Raw genomic sequence first — 20,379 nt, forward strand, 5'->3', positions numbered from 1 at the left:
AAGAACAGATGCAAAATGATGGTATGTCCTCAGTGGTTCTCCAAAGGAAAAAATGAGAGGCAATGGGAAACAAAGTAAAAATACATTTTCTCCAATTGCTTCATGATTTTTAATTAAATATTTGAGCAATTTGTTTTCGTAAAATGGAATTAAATTTAGCAGATAAATACAATAGAATAACTTCATTTTCTTGTAGTCTTCAGTTTGCTCTTTCTTACAGATAGAAGCTTTGGAGAATTGGTTCCTGGAAATTTACACACTTTCTTTCAATCTTGGAAATTTTTCTTAGCAGAATCTTAAAAAGCCCACCATTCATACTTTCTATAAATTCGCCAGACCTTAAACAAGATCCCTTTTTACTTTCAAGATCCCTTTTTATATATAAAGAAAATTACATTTGACTTGGTTTAAATGACTGGAAATAATATAAGCTTATTGATTGCCCAAGACATTGAAAAGAAAAACAAAAATCAAATACACCTGTCTGTTGCTCTGTGGACTTTGAAATGTCTCTACCACAGCATGCGAGGTATGTCTTCTCATTCAATTACTGTACAGGAGGGTAGAGATTCATTCACTCAGGGGAGCTATTGATCAACAAGAAAGCAAGTCATTCATTCAGTTTATTCCTTCAATATATTTATGAAGTGCTTCCTATGTGCCAAGCACACAAGAGGAAAATATTTAATTATGAATTGTAAGAGTACATTCATATGGATGGTCCTGAAAAATCAGCTTACTAAGTCTTCCTTGACACAACCCCAACTAATTTTAATTCTCAGAAACAACTCTAACATTTGCTTGCATACATGTAGCATATGCTTCCATACATATCATCAATAATTGCTTACAGATAGGCTCCGGTGTACAAAAAGCTGTGGAAGATTCAGCGATAAATAACATAAAGTCCCAACCATCAGTGAGTTTATCAGCAGACAGGAAAGGGAGATGATGTACGCTAATACTAACAGCAATGGAGATTAGAACAAGCTGTGTGTGGAAGGGGGCTGTCAAAGCTCAGGAAAGCAAAGCCTGTCTGCTTGCGGGTGGATCATAATCACTTGCTAGATTTGCTTTCTTCCCTCCTGTAATCTGAGTGCCATGAAACCAGGGCATGGGTCTAAGTTGGCTCCTCAAGAATGAATGCCTCTGGGGTTGGCGCTGTGGTGTAGCAAGTAAAGCCACTGCCTGCAGTGCCGCATCCCATTTGGGCGCCAGTTTGAGTCCCAGCTGCTCCACGTCTGATCCAGCTCTCCGCTATGCCCTGGGAAAGCAGTAGAGGATGGCCCAAGTCCTTGGGACCCTGCACCCATGTGAAAGACCTGGAAGAAACTCCTGGCTCCTGGTTCCTGGCTTCGGATCAGCTCAGCTCTGGCCACTGCGGCCAACTGGGGAGAGAACCAGCAGATGGCAGATCTCTCTCTCTCTCTCTCTCTCTTTCTCTCTCTCTCTTTCTCTCTTCCTCTGCTCCTTTCTCTGTGTAACTCTTTCAAATAAAGAAAGAAAGAAAACATACTCCTTAAAAAAAAGAAAGAATGAATGCCTCTTTGATATACAGATGCACAAAAATATTCATGCGAGTAAACCAATGGGGTCTCTCCAGGTTCCAGTAACTCACGGAACTCTTGATCTGAGAAGGATATGAAAAGTTTGCTTTATAAAACTTGAGGCTTTAGGGGAAGATGGCTCAAATGCCTGCGTGCTTGCACCCATGTGGTAGACCCTGAGGAAACTCCTGGGTCCTGGCTTGGCCTGACCCAGGCTGAGCCAGCCACTGGGGCCATTTGGGGTGTGAAGCAGCAGATGGCAGATCTCTCTCTCTCTCTCTCTCTCTCTCTCTCTCCTCACTAACCCTGCCACACTGCCCCCCCCAGTAACTCTGCCTTTCAAGCAAACAAATAAAATAATAATAATAAAGAACTTGAGGAGCTAGCACTGTGCCGTAGTGGGTAAAGCTGCCACCTATAGTGCTGGCATCACATATGGGTGCCAGTTCTAGTCCCGGCTACTCCACTTCCAATCCCATTCTCTGCTATGGCCTGGGAAAGCAGTAGAAGATGGCCCAAGACCTTGGGCCCCTGTACCTGTGTGGGAGACCCAGAAGAAGCTCCTGGCTCCTGGCTTCAGATTGGCCAAGGTCCAGCAGTTGTAGCCATCTGGGGAGTGAACCAGCAGATGGAAGACCTTTCTCTTTTTCTCTCTGCCTCTGCCTCTCTTAACTCTGCCTTCTAAATAAATAAATAAATCTTTTAAAAAATTTTAAAAAAATAAAGAACTTGAGGCATTGAGAGCAACATGCATGGAGAGAGATAACCAGGGCTCAGTTTGCTTAATCCATCAGTTTATCAACAGGGTGAGAGATATACAGTCGGCCCCTCTGTGTCAGTGGGACCTGTGTCTGCAGGGCAACCACTCACAGTTGAAAAATATTTGGGGAAAAATTGTGTCTGTAACGAACACACTCAGACTTTTGTACTTGTCACTGTTACCTTAAAACTGCTATATAACAACTATTTACATAGCATTTGTTTTTTATTATATATTGCAAGTAACTGGGAGGTGATTTAAAGGAAATAGGAGGATGTGCCGAGCTTATGTGCCATTTTATAGAATGCACTTGAGCATTCTCAGGTTTATGTACGCACAAGGGGTCCTGGAACCAATGCCCCACCGACATAGAGGAATGGCTGCGTTACAACAGGGTCCTCACAGGCAGCACAGCACTAGCCTCGCCCAGATCAACACTCACATTGCAACAGAGGTTTCATAAGTTTCGTGAAACTCATAGAGATTCATGGACCCAAACAAGAAATGCCTGGTTTGGAGGGGAACTGGTTAATAATCGAGGTAAGTCTTAATGTTTAATGAACTTGGTAGAAGTCAGTCACTTAGTTAGCTAAGCAAGAAAAACTGACCTCCAAATTGCTAATTAAGTCATTAAGCATAGAGGAATCTCCCAGCTTGCTAATAAGCCAGTCTCTTTTTACTATAAACAAATAGCACTACTTAATAATTGTTATTAATAGAGTTTCTGTATATACAATACCACTTTTAAGTTTGATATAATATTACTCAAGTACCTTGTAAAATATGTAATAAACACCCAAATTATAAGGAATGCAGAAATGCCGGGGCAACCTTGCAAATCGGTATGAGAATAAATCAGGCCATACAAAGTTTTAATCGCTCTACCACCTACCAGGAGGCTCACATGTAATAAACTAATGAGAACTATATTGTTTTCAGCCTGCCTGACATGAGTTGCTACTCTCCAGGGGCTTAGTGGGCACCTGTTCAGAAGCTAGGGAAGAGTACCTAGCCACAAATTACTTTTTATGTAGAAACTAAAGAGATGAACACATCCCATGTCTCACCCAGAGCCATTCTGGATATTAACTGGCCTCATAACCATGCCTGTGAATACCTTCTGTAGGTTGAAAGAGACCAGCAAGGAGGACGTATTTCAATAGAATCCTGGCAAATATTCATGGCAGGACTCCCAACTCCATACATGGTTAGGCTTTTTAAAGTACTGCTTGTTGAGATCGTGTTGAGTGAAATAAACTGGATGCAGAATGACAAATTCTGCATATTCTCCCTTCTATGTGGGAGCTAAAATTTAATAAAGAAAATCAAAAACAAAACAACAAAAAAAGAGAAATGCCTGCATGTATTGGTTTTGCTACAAGCATAGAGTTTTGTTAAACTTTGTTTTGAGTCTTTGTCAAACAAACCATTAAGAATTGCATAGTACTGGGGCCGGCACTGTGGTGTAGCAGGTAAAGCCATCGCCTGCAGTGCTGGCATCCCATATGAGCAGTGGTTCAAGTCCTGGCTGCTCGATTTCTGATCCAGCTCTCTGCTATGGCCTGGGAAAGCAGTAGAAGATGGCCCAAGTTCTTGGACCCCTGCACCCACTTGGAAGACCAGGAGGAGGCTCCTGGCTACTGGCTTTGGAGGGCCACAACTCCAGCAGGTGCAGCCAATTTGGGAGTAAACCAGCAGATGGAAGACCTCTCTGTCTGCCTCTCCTTCTCTCTCTGTGTAACTCTGACTTTCAAATAAATAAATAAATAAATAAATCCTTTAAAAATAATTATATGCTACTATAGTTGTAATGATCTGTGACTATCTTAAAATTTAGTCTGTATGGGTGAAATTGACGTCTTTTCATTTGATTATTGTTTATTGCCTCTGCTTATATTCTTGCTGAACTCTCTTCTTTTTCCTTTTTATTTGTTGAACTCTTATTTAGTGGAGCATTAAGTCTTTGACTATAATGTAAATTGAAAATGTGTTATCTCAAAAATTCAAAAAAATGTTTTGAAAATAAAGCACCATTCAGTGATGAAGTTTCATAGAAGTTCTTTGGCCTTCCATCTTTGTTCTGATCACCCATGTGTAAGTAGAGGAATTATAAACACACACACACACACACACCCCAGGCACATATCTGAGCTAGGTAAAAACTTCTCATCCCTAGCACAAGGGAATCACGGTATACAATTAATGCAAGTGCTTCTTGAACAGACATTCTATAGGATTCCCGGAGCCCGGCCCTCTTAACGACACTTTCGGTCCACTAACTTCCTTCCTCAGATCTTCCCTTAATACCTCCAGCCTCTAGCAGTCTTATGTATGTGTCTTGGACTGCTGAGTCCTGCTGCACCTTGCTTTCAGCCCCATAACCCCGTAATTCTTATAAACAGCTTGGCAGTCATGCCCCACTTCTCCATAATACTTAATAACAGTGATCTTCACTAAGGTCTCATCATACCAGCTCATCATTATTCGGATAATATAGCTATTAAAATTCATCACGGATAATTGAAACTCAACTGCACTTGTAAAAATAAAGGAGCAAAGTACACTGTGCGGCCATCCTGTGGGGTTCTCCCAGCCATGGAGGCCTGGGTTTGATGAGTGAAAAACCAACAGTCCAGCATAGTCTCACTTGCCTGCCATGAGAAGTGGCTTTGGTTTTTGAACATTGCTTTGGTTTTTATTCCTTGCTACTGAAATACAACATTATGATATTAATGAATGTGCATTAGTCTGTACTATATGTATAACATTCTTGCTAATAGATATCATCCAATCCTGAGAATGACAGAATTAAAATCAATGGCACTGGTACAAGCAGACAATGTGAGTGCTCAAGAGAAAGGAAAATAGGTCGCAGAACTACAAGCCAGGGAGCTGGAACTAGCATAGGATACCCAGTTTCACCAAGAATACTGGTCATAGCCACCATTCATTGGGTGCTTGCTATGGTTTTGTTGTTGGAAAAACATGTGTGGAAGCAATGGCTTGTCTGAAGTTACAGAGTAAACGGTGGAGCTTGGATTTGAACATGGATAGAGCCAAATCTGAAACCTCATCTTTAACCAACAGCACCGGACTCTCCCTCAGTAGGAAAATGAAAATTCAACCTCTGGAAGGGCTGGGGTTCTGTGTAGTGGTGCAGTAGCTGTGGCTCCCTCCCCCCCCCCCCCCATCTCACCCCTCTCTCCTTCTTCACGTCTTAGGCCAATGCCCAGGTCCTACCTGACACACAGAAATGTAGCCAATGACTCAAAGCTGGGTGTCCCAACAGGGAAATCTGGCAAGTTTTCCCATAGTCTTTCCCGGAGTAGCTCTCTGCTACTGCCCTACCAATTGGAGAGACAAGTTCATGGTGTCCTTGGTTAAGGATCAGAGAAAGGACAGAGGACCCCCACCAGGCTACTGCGGCCTTTCAGCCCCTTCGAGAGCTCGAGGCAAAGAGCTGATGCTCTGGGGCCATCAGAAACCTAATGACACAGCTTCAACCAAGCAGTCATTACCCCAGTCTGGCAAATAAAAAAGAAAGTCGTTTAGTTAGTACCCAAAGCCATTATTTCAAAATCATTTTCACAGGGCACTAGGACTGACCCTGCCGAGGGACTAAGAGGCAGACTCAGGGTCTGATGAAGCAGATCACGTGGGGAGAGGCTGCAGAGGCAGATGGAGGAGAATCCGCTTAGACGAGGCCCACTGGCCGCCCAGAGCAGATTCCCAGGTGTGAGGCTCGGTAGAAGCGTGGAGTCGGGGAGTAGCATACCCCAGTAGATCTGGCTGCTCTCTTTTTTGTTTTTCATTAGTGTAGAAGGTTGGGGGAAATAACTCTGTACTCTCAGCAGCGTTTTGGTCTTACCCAACATTACCCCGCCATGAGACCAGGCTTCACTCTGGCTGAGGTAGAATCCAGAAACACAGGTCCATGTCCCCCAAGCCTAATTGGAGGAAGGCTCTGTCCTCCACCAGTCATCGCTACACCTTCATTCCTCGGATTCCGGGACATCCTCAGTGGGTGCATCACCAGGCTCAGCCGATCTCAACTCCAGGGGAATTCTTTGTATTCTCCTGCCTGATCCTCTGCATCTTCACAGTCAGGAGCACCATTCTCGCACGAGTTACCGCTAAGGTCGCGGGATGACCCCTTGTCTGTGAGTTACTCATCCTGCTTCAGTCACACCTGTCCTCCACCACCTTGTACTTGTTGCCAGCCTTCTGCCATCAATCTTACCTAAATGTTCATCTTTGAACGGCCCTTTGATTGTGTTCCTGCCTTTTCACAAACTGCTAAAAGGCTTTCATTTTCTGCTCTCAGCAAATAACACTTCTGATTGCAGCCCCAGCTCCTGTTCTTTGTTTCACGCAGACAGACTGGTTAGCATTTCTCATGCAGGGCTCACTCTCTTCCCCGTGAGTTATTGGCTAGCACCCTGCCTTCACTTTACTTTAAAAAACAGCTCAATAAATGAATAAATGGGGGAAAAGAAAGCTTTTCTTTTTTTAAAAAAACTTTTTTTTTTATTTGAAAAGCAGACAGAGAGACAGAGAAAGACAGAGAGACATCACCTATCTGCTTACTCCTCAAATGCCTGCACAGCCAGGGCTGGACCAGTTCAAAACCAGGAGCCCAGAACTCAATCCAAGTCTCCCACAGGGTGGCAGGATCCAAGTACTTGAACCATCACCACTGCCTTCCAGGGTGTCATTAGCAGAAAGCTGGAATCAAAAGTAGAGAGAGGACTTAAACCCAGCCACTCCAGTGTGGGATATGTGTGTCCCAAGCAGAGAATTAACTGGTGCACAAAATGCCTACCATGAGAAAGCTCTTTTTTACAACTGAATTCTGATAATAAACATGAGAGGAATGATTTAAATAGAAAATGACTATTGGCAAATATCACAGTAATAATTGTAGGCAAGAGTCAAGGGTGGATAACAAAATGAGTAGGCAAATGTATAATGAGAAACATGATATTTGCACAATCTTCGACTATATCTCCACAAGAAACCTATTAATTACAGAGGAAAAAAGCCACCTTTTCATGGATTAATCTGTCAGTACCATAACCAAAGCTAAGGCTACCTGTGATAAAATATAGTGGCATCGCGTGCCTCTTGATACAGTGTTCTGAGAAGGGCACAATACTGCTTCTAAGGGATTCTTGCCAGAGAGAGAGAGAGAGAGAGAGAGAGACATAACTAAAAAGGATACATCACAAAAATCCTAATTTAGGGGGGGATGGCATTCTACAAAATTACCCATTACTCTTTAAAATATTATTTCATGAGAGGCAAGAAAAAAAATTGATTCAGATAGAAAGTGAATATGGAAACACAACAAATAAATGCAACCTGTGTTCGTGGGTTGAACCCTTGATCAGGAAATGCCATTAGTGGGGCAACTGATGAAATATAAATAAGGTTCACACATGAGTTAACAACATGGTAACAATCTTTTGAGAACACTTCCTAGGCAGATGAGAGAAGGGTACACAGCAGTTCTCTAACTGTATTGGTAACTCTGTTGAAAGTAGAAATTATTTGAAAATTAAAGGTCAAAGATGTTTAAAAACTTACTTAAAGAATTGATTCCAGTCTTAACTTCCTAAAACCTGCTTATGTAAACTTTGGGCCATCAAACCACATACCACAACAACCTTGGCAGAGTGTAATTTCAGGCTTGGTAGTGAGTGAATAACTATTAATTTGACAAACATTGATCAAGCATCTACTGTGCCCCAGTAATTATGCCAGGCGCTGGGACTTCGTGGTCGGGTGCTGTGCACTTCTTTAGTTACGCTTACGTGCCTTGTTTCCTGCTTATGTGGAAAGCTCCTAGAAGACCAATTTCATATTTCTTTGCACCTTTCCACTGGATTCCCTGGACAATGACATTTACATAGCAGTCCCTTGGTAAGGAAATATACTGCATAATTGATTGAATAATTTGTTATTCCCTTCCTGTGGATAAACATGATCGGTGACCAATCATTCCTGTGAGCCACTTAAAGGCAAGCTGTTCAGGGATCTCTTTCTTCTGCTATCTGCCAGTCTCCTCCCTGGGCCCTCTCCTGCTCTCAGCTCTGTGGGAACACATCATTGTTCCTGCAATTGCAGGCGCCATAGAAATACTCTGATGAAAAGATAACGCTTTGTTCATGACCTTGGGCAAAGCACTTGACCTCCTTGTGCCTCCTTCGCTCTGCCTCTAAAATGGGAATCCTGATACTGATTTGTCAAGGGCTTTTTCATGCCTCTTTCCCAAGTCTAAGTGCAAATTATCCCTAATTAAGATAACGATAAGCCGGGCTCCTTGCAGGAGTCTGCTGCTGGGGAGAAGCCGAGCCCTGTCCACTGTGCGGCCTGAGAAAGTTTCTCGCGCGGCAGAGATTTCTGTCACACTTCCTCCTGGTGAAAGGAGCTGGCAAAAGGCCCACTTGTTCCTAAGAAACGTCCTCTAGAAAATAAGCAAACTCACATCTCGGATCCCTACTTCATTCGGTGCTGTCTTTTCAGAGGCGCGGGATCGTCTGCGTACAGTGCAGCCTCTGCCAAGGCCCTCCGCAATCTTACGGCGGGCAGGAGACACACATAGGAAGAGGGCTGTTGCTCCCCAACACTGGAACAGTCTGCAGTCTTACAGAGTCACTTGGAAAGAGAAGATGTGCCGAGCCACTCTGGGGGTATTTTGGGCTAAGAGCGGGGCCCTCTTGTCCCCACGTCCTTTCTTCTCCTAGATTTGCTCCTGTGATGAGACACGCTGTTTATAGGAAAGCTGTTTATTGCCCACGTGCAGCATCCAAGCCATGATTCTACAGAGGCATTTTAGCTTCTCTGTTACAGTCTGTGCAGAAAGATTCAATGCTGAAATATAAACCTGCAAATCCATATGGGATGCTTTACAGAACGCTCTGAATATTGACAGCTTACAAACACCTACATATTGCCTGAACCAAGAGGCTGGTATAAAAACCCACAGCCAAAGCAAACAGGCCTGGGTTTGCCCTGACGACGGAGGGTGTACATCTTAGAGCAGCTTTTCTGAGCCTCTGTGCTCAGGGAAACTGCAGCAGGAGATGCACTGGGACTGAAAGCAGCCAGAAGACACAAGGCAAGCATGCGTAAAATAATCGCATTGTCGTGTGCCAGAATTCAGAGCAGGCAGAGGCACGTTACTGATGTGGGAAAGTGTTCTGTAGCCACCCCCAATCTACATACATTCAGGGATGAGTATTTCGGGAGATGTAGCAGAAAAGGGAAAATCCAAAGATTTTGCAACTCAAGGAAGGGCACAGAGAGAGGATTCCCTAAGGACTGGAAACTAAATAAACATATGCATGCTGTGGCTGCCGATAGTGAAGACTCAGGCTGTGAGCGCGGGCTAGCCAGTTTAGCGATACAGTATTCAGCATATTCAGCGTGGGCAAGAGTGATAGAAAAATAATCTGGTTAACACCCCGGGTGGAGGCCAAGAGGCTGCAGGTGCAGCCGGATACAGGATCAGCAGTGTCCATCATGTACGGCAGGGATGTGGAATATCTCTCAAAAGTGTTAAATTGATGGAGACAGACTGGCGAAAGAGCAATATTTAAGGGAAGAAAAAAAGAGAATCATTTTTAAATAACTGTAAAAAAAAATCATCACCCAGCATCAGATACAAACGCCCCAGTGGAATGCAAATTCCAGATATTCTGTCCCTGTGAACAAGTCCTTAAAAATCAGCTAAGCTGGCATGATGTTAGCATCGTTCACTCACCCCCACTACCTGCGAGACCAATGGCTGGACAGCTATGGCTTTTGTGCACGGACCTGAAATAGTCCAGAGAGTAAGAGCAGGAGTTTAAGCTGACTGAAAGTAAACATGGCTCTTTCAGGTGTAGGCATGAAGGTCTTTTTAAATGGTCTCAGCTCGCTCATGCCATCATTTCTAAGTTTGAGCACACCTTGGGACTTGTAAGTGGACAAGCTAGCAGCTTAGTGTGCACCCTCGATTGGTTTCCTCAGAGTTGGGGTGTTGAGTGTAGGCAGCGTCAGCGGGAGAGGTGCCAGCTCTGGCACTCTCCACGTGTCTTGCCGTGGAATCGTTGTGCTACCCCTGTGGACCTTGGGTGCTGCTGTTTGGGTGTGCCCCCAAGGGTTCCTGTGTTGGAAGCTAACGCGGAAAAGCGAGGAACCTTGAAGAGGTGGAGCCCAGTGGGAGGTCATTGGAAGCACTGCTCTCAGAGGGCATGAATTCTGAACTCACAGAATGAGTCCGTTTTTTGAGGGAGTGAGCGGACCCCGCCTTGCTGTCCGTCTGATCGCTCCCCCTCGCACGTGCCTCCGCCATGATGCCACCGGCCATCTTGTCGTGCAGCCAAGGGGGTCCTCACCAGAGGCTGACCTGATGAACTTCCCGCCTCCAAAGCTGTGAGCTAAATAAACCTCTTTTTTTTTTTTTTTTTTTTCCTTCGACACATTACCCAGTCTGGGGTATTTTGTTATAGCAACAGAAAATGGACGAATACAGGTGCTTTCTGTCTCCTTTTGCAAACTGAAGAAAACACCAGACCTCCCAAATCTGTGGTAGAGTTGCATGAACACCTGTGCAAGTGTGTGTGAGTTGTAGAATGCTGTACAATCGAAGGCTCTGTGCAAACATACGGTTAGGATGATGGCAGACTCTTAGCTTCACTGCTGTTAGCATCACGGGTCTGGAGGCACAGGGTGACTCACTGCACTGAGTCTCGGCTGCAGTCATCAAGACCCAACCTGCAAAGTAACCTTCTCTCTGGGCTCAACTTTATGTAGTAGGCGTGTAGGAAGGAAATGGAAGGAGCTAGAAAAGTTTAGAAAAGAAGGGAAGTGCTTTGAAATTGATTGCAATGTCTTTACTACCTTATAAACGTCAGCGAATCATTCAATCATTACGTCTGCCTTACTTTCCAATAACCTGTGAGAGATTTGATTCTCGCTGATAAAGGGTTCGTTCTAAACCCCTGAAAACCCCCAGCTGTTCCTTTTGATCTGGTTGATTCCAAAGGTATCACTGGACTAAGTTTGAAGAAGCTTAGCACCTAGTGACGGAGCTCAGGGTTTAGCCACGGAGGCTGTGACGTCACTGCCTGCTCCACCAATCAACGCCCAGCAGAGAAACTTCCTGCCTCAGTAGCATTTGATCGGCTTCTAAAGATTCATTTGTATTTTTCTAGAGTTTGATAATTAAACTGCTAAGATCTCTTCCATCCTCGACATTCAAGTAGTGTTGAACTCCTCTGAAAGTTATAGACGGTGATTAATTTGTACCTGTGGGGTTTTACACAGGATGCAATTGGTAAGTAGGTGGAAATGGTTCTGCTGATGTTTTCATTCTCATTGGGTGCGTCTGGGAGGACTGCCGACTTAGAAGAAAATCTTTGATAAGGTACAGTGCACACACAGAGCCTGGTGTGGGGTTCTTAGCGGGAGCACCGCATCCTCTCAGAGACCATCCAGAATCAGGAGCCACTCCATGAAAGATGTCTATAGGTAGACAGACAAATTAATACTATTACTGGACAACTTCTGCAACATTAATTCAAGCAAAAAATGTGCATACGAAGAATATGCTTAGGAAATAATTGACGAATGGTAATGAGATGATGGACAGGTCTTGCTACTTCATTGCTACATGTACTAGTATGTAAAAATAAGCTTATTTTGGGAATGGGTTTGTGGTGTAAGAAGTTAAGCCACTGGCTGCAATGCCGGCATCCTGTATGGATGCCAGTTTGAGTCCCGGTTGCTCCACTTCCAATCCAGCTCCCCACCAATGCGCCTGAGAAAGCAGGGGAAGATGGCTCAAGTGCTTGGTCCCCTGTCCCTACATGGGAGTCCCAGATGAAGCCCCTGGCTCCTGGCTTCATCCTGGCTTAGTATTGGCTGTTTTGTGGCCATCTGGGGAGTGAAACAGGATGGAAGATCTCTCTCAACTCTCCCTCTCTGTCTCTCTATAACTCTGCCTTTCAAATAAATACAATAAATTGTTTCTTCAAAAGCTTATTGTTACTTGTTAACAGAGATACCTTGCATTGCATTAAAAACCTTGCAGTTTATAAGGTAACCTCTCACACTAGCTCCAGGGGTTCCTATGTGGGTAGAGGACACACTTGAGAGGACCGACTTAGATTCAAAGGCGTCTTCTCTCACTAAGTAGCTGTGTGTTAAAGAAGAAATTTAATATGTGTAGGCCTCAGTTTCCTCATCTGTAGGAATGTGGTAATAGTCTTTAGGGTCTCATTTCATGTATAAAACAGGCTAAGACACCCAAATCCCTGGCCTGAGTAGGCACTTGGAAATACTCCTTTTTCTCTCCCGAGGTGAAATCGGCTGAGTTTGGATAGCCCTCTGGGAAGTGAAGTTGAGTGTGTCAAAGGGCAAAACTCCATTTGCAATCTCTTTGGTTGCACTGGCTGGAGAAACACTGTAGCCCTCAAGAAAATAATGGGTCTGTCCTCTAGGAATAGCAGCTAACCAAGGCTTCAGTTTCAATGAATGCAGCATGAGCTCCATTCAGAAAGGGTCTGAATGCCCAGGGCTTCATTAGTACCCAACTAGTAGGTGCTCAATAAATATTTGCTGAACAAATGACTGAATAAATGCTTCCCAACACCTGATTCCTCTTTTTTTTTTCCTTTTCCTACCCTTTTCATTCAGTGTGCCTATAATTTACACGCAAGTATTTAAAAATATTTCTTCTTCATATCCTCTTGGGTGTTCCTACCTTTTTGCAAAAGGCTGAGAGAACTCACTCCCTAATCTAGACCAAGAGCGAACAAGTCCCTTATTTTTCAATGGGTATTCTCCCTCCTCCGGGGGCTCCACCCTCTGCTCTTCTGGCTAGCGCGAGGACACAGTTCTTTCCCAGTGGAATCCCTAAATTCTGCCTTGATCCAGGTGGTGATGGTCACACCAGCTTTTAATTCAGAACTGTTTCGCTAGGAGAACCACTTGGGCCTCTTTTCTAAACTGACTCCCTAGCAGTTAAACAGGAAATGGTAGTGCTTTTAATGCTCTTTCCTATTTCCCAATGTCAGATTTTAAAAATGAAGGAAAAGTGATTGTATTTGTTGTTGTGTCTACTGCTGCACGTGGTTGTTTTAAAAACATATCTGAGGACCAGAGGGATGTGCCACTAGTAGAGGAATGAAACCTCATACCGAGAGAAGCAACCTCTTCAATTACAATTGTATTATTTCTATCCTCTCTGTCATTCAGTATCCAAAGCAGAAGTGACCATGTAGACAGCAAAATACCATTTAAAAAAAAAAAAAAGGGCAAAAAAATATAGGAGTAACGTAATGGTAGGAAGTCCACTTCAGGTTTTTTTTTTTTTTTTTTTTTTTAGGGCTAAATGTATACCATCAGGGTCATAAGATGTCAATACAATTCATCGGACATAAGGGAAGAAAGAGGGGTGGCTGTAAGCCTGCATTTTTGGCTGGTCAGACTACTGGGTACTTTTTTATAGTGCGGTGCACGTATTAAGTACTCCATTTACATATACTGTCACAGGTCTGCACTCACAAAGGTGCAGCTCCACGTGCATTTTCAGTTAGAGAAAATACAGCCTAAGGGGCTCGGCTTCCTGACGCTCCATCTCCTGCTCAGTGAAAGGGTTACTTTAAAAATCAACAGCTACAAACCAAATTGACAGGCGTGTTTAAAGCAAAGATGGGAACAAATGGTGCTGTTTCTTTTTCTTTTTCCTTTTGAGGCCTGCATATAATTCAATATTTTAAAATCGAAAAATGTGCTGTCTCATGGACCACAGTGAGATGGCAGCCTTTGGAAATTTTGGAAAAAGCCAATAAAAAGAAAACTTTTTTTTTTTAAAGAACAAATACAGGCATGCAATACAGGAATGAATGCATGGTCAAAGTAGGATCTGAATAAAAACCCACCAGAATTTCTAGCGCCCTGACCTTTTAAGGGTTACAGTTTCAAACACATCACAAAGGTTGGAGTGCCACACACTGAGCTTGGGGTCAGAAGCTGGTAGCAGGTGATTTTTAGGATTCCCAGGGCTGAAACCCTCACTGCGGGACAGTTCAGATGAGCGCTAAGGAAGCTATTACAGCCACTGGGAGAAGTAATGCATGTATTTAAAATACATTAAGTATTGTTATGCAGCCACTCATTGCTTCCCACAAAATAAAATGCTTTTAAAAACTGCCTGAACCGTGACCGGTTCTGCCTAGCCTGGCCAGTGTCTGGTGCTCAATAAATATTTAATGAATGAAATAAGGCTTTGCTAATGTTGATTTTGGAAAAAATAACAACAAACCCAAGCTGGCAGAGTAGTTACACCTCGGAGTAACTGGCACTCCAGAGAGCCAATGCAAGGGTTTTGACTTGGGGCCCTGAGCAGCCTGCAGCTAACTCGGGTTCTCCTTAAGGTTGAAGTGTGGACAGGGGTCGTGAAAGAAGCGGGTGCACCCGCCCCCCCAACCCCCTGCGCCTTCCCAGAACTGTTGCTAACCTGAAACAACACCTTTACTCAAGTCCAGAAATTCAGAACAAAGGCTGGGTGCAGGCTAGAATCTCAGCTTCAGCTTCTGGCCGGCACCGCTGACATTTGCGCATTCCACCCCGGGACCCGAGCTGTGTGCAGCGGTCCCTTAAGGTCCCGGGAGTTGGAGGAGCACCAGGGCATCCCATCGGAGCTGCGAGGACTTCCTCCCGCTAATCCTTAACGCCGCCCTTTCTCCCTTTCTCCGCTGGGGACGTGACACGCTGGGATGCAAATGCTAGGGTGGTGAGAGGGGGTCCAGGAAGGCAGACCCTGCCGAGCTGGGGGTATAAGGACGCCTTTCTCCGCGGCAGGCGAGCGGCGCCCCCTGGGCGCTCGCAGGGCAGGGAAGGGAAAGCTAAGAACCGTCTGGAACCGGGTCACAGAGCCCGAGCTCGGTGCAGCGGGGCGGCCGAGCGGGATCCGCGACGGAAGCACCCCCAGCCCCCGCCTGCGAGCTACGCGCCCCCGAGGTGCAGAGCCCAGCACGGGGCGCTCTCGCCCGGTGCTCCTGGGGAGGGGGCATCCCGGCTCCTTCGGCTCCTGCCGTAGTCCCCAGAGCGCCCGGGATCCCCTCTACCCCCACCCCCAACTCCGCGGAAGGCCCCGCGGTGCTGGGGCGAGGACAGCAGGGGGAGCCAGGGACGGCGCCCCGATCTTGCAGAGCAAATCGGGGGCGGCGGTGAGGACTGGGGCAGCCGGGCCTGCCCAGGCGCCAGGAGAGGAGACGCCGCCACTCCGCCTTCGTCCCCAAACTTGGGCTCCGCGGCTGCGAACGCCCGCGGGAGGCCGCGCGTGGGACCCGCGGGGCTGGAGATGCCGAGAAGGGGTTCCCGGCCCGCGCTCGGCCCCGCGCCCGCGCCACCCGCGTGCCCCGCAGGCCCGGGAACCCGCAGCCTCGCCGTGTTGGCCCCGTTGCCCTGCGCCCGGCGGGGCTGGAGGCCGCGAGCGGAGCGCCGCCGTCTGCGGGTAGCGGCCGCCCCGGCGCAGCCCCGGCCGGCGCGCGCAGAGGACGCCCAGGGGCAGCCGACCGACGGCCCCCAGCCCGCTCCTCGCGCGGCCGCCGCGCCCGGGGAGCCCCCGCGTCCGGGACGAGCCGCCGGCGAGACCTGTTGAAAACTCCAAACGCCAACTTGAAAGACCACCGCATCGCGGGAGCCAGAGCCGCTCCAGTCTGATGTTTGCAAGCGTCCTCTGCTCCGCATGGCCATGACTGCTGCCCCCTTTAAGTGGCTAATGGTGTTCATTCTCTCCCACAAATTCCTCCGACCGGGGATTTCAATGTAAAGCAATTCAAATAAGTTAAAAAAAAAAAAAACACTTTATTGCTGTTCGAAAATTCGCATGCATTTATTCTGCTTAAAATTTGATATAGGGCATTTTTTTTTTTTGGTATTCCCATTTATCGCTTGCCAAGAAATAATTAAGAATAGGAGCTCGAAGATTAATTTTAAATAAAAAACCTTCCCGAATGAAAATGTCAGGTCATAAAAATTCCTTTTAAATCATAACAGCATATAAATCTTTGAAATTAACCATGTAATTACAATGTCTATCAACTTTTACCTTGAGCTTTGAGCCTCTCTTTTTAATCTTCCATTCTTTTTTAATGAATAGCTATTTTGAAATTAAAAAGTACTGTTCATTACACATGCCCCACTATAATAGGGTTTTTATCATATTTGCGCTATGTAAAAATACTTGCTACTTTGTAATTATTCACACGCCGATCCTTCCCTATATTGAGTGGAAAATAAAAAATGAAATAGAAGTCAAAGGTGCTTTAGAGCTGAATGATTTACACAATTCATTAAGGACGGTGATTTTTCAGTTAGCATCAGATTAAATGGTTACTTACTCTCAAATAGCCCTTGGGGAGTTGAATTGCTGGGTAGCAAACAGATTAAAGTTTGCATTGAAAGAAAAATTGAATTCAGAGGTAATCAATAGCATAATAGGGGCAGTGAGTGGTGCCTGCTGCCTGAAATGAAATTACCATATTTTTAATCTTAATTTTCCACTCTGTTTATCTGACAGTGTGGATGTGCAATCCAAACAGATAATGAGAGAGTGGGATATTGACACCGCTGTCCTCTGGAGTGCTTGTTTTCAGTGATTAAATGCTGTGATCTGTGATTACTTTGTGCAGGGATGTCGGGGCTGCTGGCCAGAACAGTGGGAGGGGCTCGCGCTCCGCAGCTGTAGCTGCGACTCTCCCAGGTCCTAACGTCTGAAATTCATTTTCCACCAGCAATCTTGAAAAATAGAGATGACCTATTTATGTATATACTTTGGCTGCACAAATTACAATAATGAATGCCATTATTATTGTTGTCCAGACTCAAAAACGCTTTAATTAGATCAATATGTAGTGAGCCCCGTCTGTAAGTTCTGCATTAATGAGCCAACAAACTTGCTGCTTAGAGGAAGCTGTGAGTTAAGAGAAAACAATACTTTGGGAAACTTTGAAGGGAGAGGATGTTGCCGTTAGAGAAGCAGTAGAGGGAAGAGAACTAGGCACATTGTTCAGGAAAGCCAGCCCCAGTGGCTGCAATGATATAACAAGCTGTGATGGATTTGTTAAATGCAAATCATGTTCTTTGGGTATTGGAAGACTGTCTTCTTGTACATGGGATCAAGTTAGTATCTCTAGCCAAACAAAAATCCCATCACAAAATTTTAAAGTTCTGTAAATCCCTATCTCCAAGGTTAATATATTTTGGTGTCTAAACAGAGCCATGGTTGTTAGCATAGTTGTGATGAACACTCTAAATGGAAAGCCTTATTCCATATTGCAATGCGGAAATTTACAATGCCTCATATTAGACAACATATTACGGGTGCATCATTCGAATTTCAGTTCACTTAATCCTGGGGTGGGAATAGACAGACAATAGGTGATGGCTATCTACTGACCACACCAATAGCTTGCCTGTACACCGTGAAGTCTGTGTGTTTGCAGAATTTGCTAATGGTGCATAATTAATTCATTTATCCTCCCTTGATGTGTATGTGGACCCAAACAGAAAGACATGAAGAGATAGGCTGGCAGGCAGCACTGGCTCTCTGATAACAGATCATCATATAGAGCTTGTCTCTCCTCATTGGAGAGGTGTCCCAACCAACAGATGATGGGCCCTGCCTCATTCAGTCAAACCTCTACCTCGGCTGCAGTTTTGTCTTCAACATCTTCATGGTTCATATAGTAATGTTTTCTAATCCATTCTGATACCCAGATTCTCAGGTAGGAGCTCTAGGCCAGAGACTCAGAGTACCTTTGTGAGAAGATGAATGAGTTCCAGGATGATTGTCGATTCAAGTTCATTAACTCTCGGATCGACGGTTGTCCTTCACCCAGACTCACAGCTTCTCCGGAGAGCAAAATGGTTAAAACAGGAAAGTAGTAATAAAGTCATATTTTAACCCTTGCATGGCCACAGACAGCTCTGCTCTTGGAGCAAATATTCACTGGGGAAGAAATTGGGGAAGCACATGTGCTCATAAATATTGACTGATGACCATTGCTTAGTTTCATATCAAAATCCTTGCGTGTTATATAGAACTGCAAGGAGCGTTGCCTATCTATTCTATCATCCGTTGTCTGCTGTGCTATTTTGTGAATTGCTCTAAAGAAAGGTGACATTAGACCCACACAATGCATGAATATAATCAAATCCTTATAGTAATGCTGGGATGAGCTTAAAATTTTTGCCTAGAGTCTTTAGAAAAAAATCACAAAAAGATGTATCAGGCAGATTAACAGTTTGGGCTGATTCTTTCACAGAGTTTTGGTGCCATTTTGACAATTTATTCAGTATTCAGAAAAATCCATAAACTTGGATATAAACTGCATACAGTGCTGTCTTCATTACAACAAACTCATCCAATTTTTTTGATAACTTGTATTCTGTAAAAAAAAATTTTTTCTATCAATCCTTCAACATACTGATTCTTATAGCAACAGAATATGGCAGATACATGCCCATTGACATGGAAAGCAGTCAGAGTGCTATGGGAAGTTTTCTCCCTATCTCCTTAGTACCTCAATAATCCAACTGAAACCTACGGTTTTCTAAGGATATAAAAGCTTTCCTCTACCCCTCTACCTGCAGGCACCATTCGAAGTTTATTGAGCTTAGCGCACACAAAGAGAGTGAGAAAATCCAAACCAATCTTTTTCCTTTCACTCTCTAAATCCTGACATGGTCCATCACCTCTTAAAAATAGTGAGCTGGCCTTCCCCCCAAAAGGAGAAAGGAAACAAAATCTAATGGAAAACAATAGAAGACGGATAATCTCATCTTTAAATAAGGAGACATGCTTCTGAAAGCCCAAGAAGGGCCAGTTTCACACTGATGTCACCTTCTCCTGAAAGTGTGAGCCCTCCAGGACTTGAAGAGGGAAATATTAATGCCATTAATCCATTGTCCTGGAATTCGCCTTCAATGGAGGGATTTCAGGCCACAAGAAGTGCAAGTATTCACAGAAAACAAATGGTGTGCTCCGGATTGGTATTCGGTTTGTTAGGTCATTACCCAACCAGTTCTTGGGAAAACTTAAGTGTTCAAAAAACAAAACAACAACAACAACTAAACCCCACACACAAACGGGTGGGCATTGCTTCCTATAGTTGACCCAAGCTTTCCTTCCAAGCCAATTTCTCATGGCCCAGTGGAGAAAGAAAATGTACTTAGCAGACACGCTGCCAAGGAAAGCTCATTCTGGGGCACCACTAGGCTGCGTTATGTCTTGAGTACATACTGTGTTAAGGAAACAAACCCCAGAGGGGTTTCTTCAAGGAATGGTGGCAATTATGGACTCAGCATGGCAGTGCCAAATTCTTACACAAATTTTTTTTCACTTCTAGAGACCAGATTTTTTTGTTGTTATTGTTGTATTTGAAGTCTATGCTTCCCTGGAACACTGAGCAAGAACTGAAAAACAAAGCTATGAACAATGCAAAGAGAGAAGTGACACTTGCCATAGGATGAGCAAGGAGTGAGCTTTGTAAAGCCTGCCCAAGGACACGTGCCAGTTATTGATTGCTGGCCACCAGTGCCTAGGGCAGCACCTGATATATGGTAGAGGGGCATATGGACCTATGGGCTTCATGAATGAACATACGGATACAGCAAAAGCTTGAGAACTGTCAGATCACTTTGATTTTAACTATTACCAACAGTCTAGACCTCAAATATTTAAGTTCTGTTTTTTTAAAAAGCTAATCTTCTCGGGGGCTTGCAGTATTTCCTAGCTGGGCTCCATCTAAGAGTTCCTTACTCTGTACCAAACAGTGTAAAAAGCAGAGACAGTAGCCTCGTCATTTATCCCCTGTTTGCTCCGATGCGCAAGAAAGCACAAGTGGTCACAGTCTAGGCCCTGTTAGCTCCAACCGCGGCCCACCAGAGGCGTGGGCTCCATTCACTGCACGCCCTGGACATCCTGCTGTAGGTTTTTCTCTCCTCTCCCTCTGAGAAGGTGAACTGCTTGAGGACAAGAACCAAGTCCTGTCTTCCCCGCCCCCTTGCCCTGGC

This window comes from Oryctolagus cuniculus, chromosome 9, assembly GCF_964237555.1.
Source record: "Oryctolagus cuniculus chromosome 9, mOryCun1.1, whole genome shotgun sequence".
Classification (NCBI taxonomy): Eukaryota; Metazoa; Chordata; class Mammalia; order Lagomorpha; family Leporidae; genus Oryctolagus; species Oryctolagus cuniculus.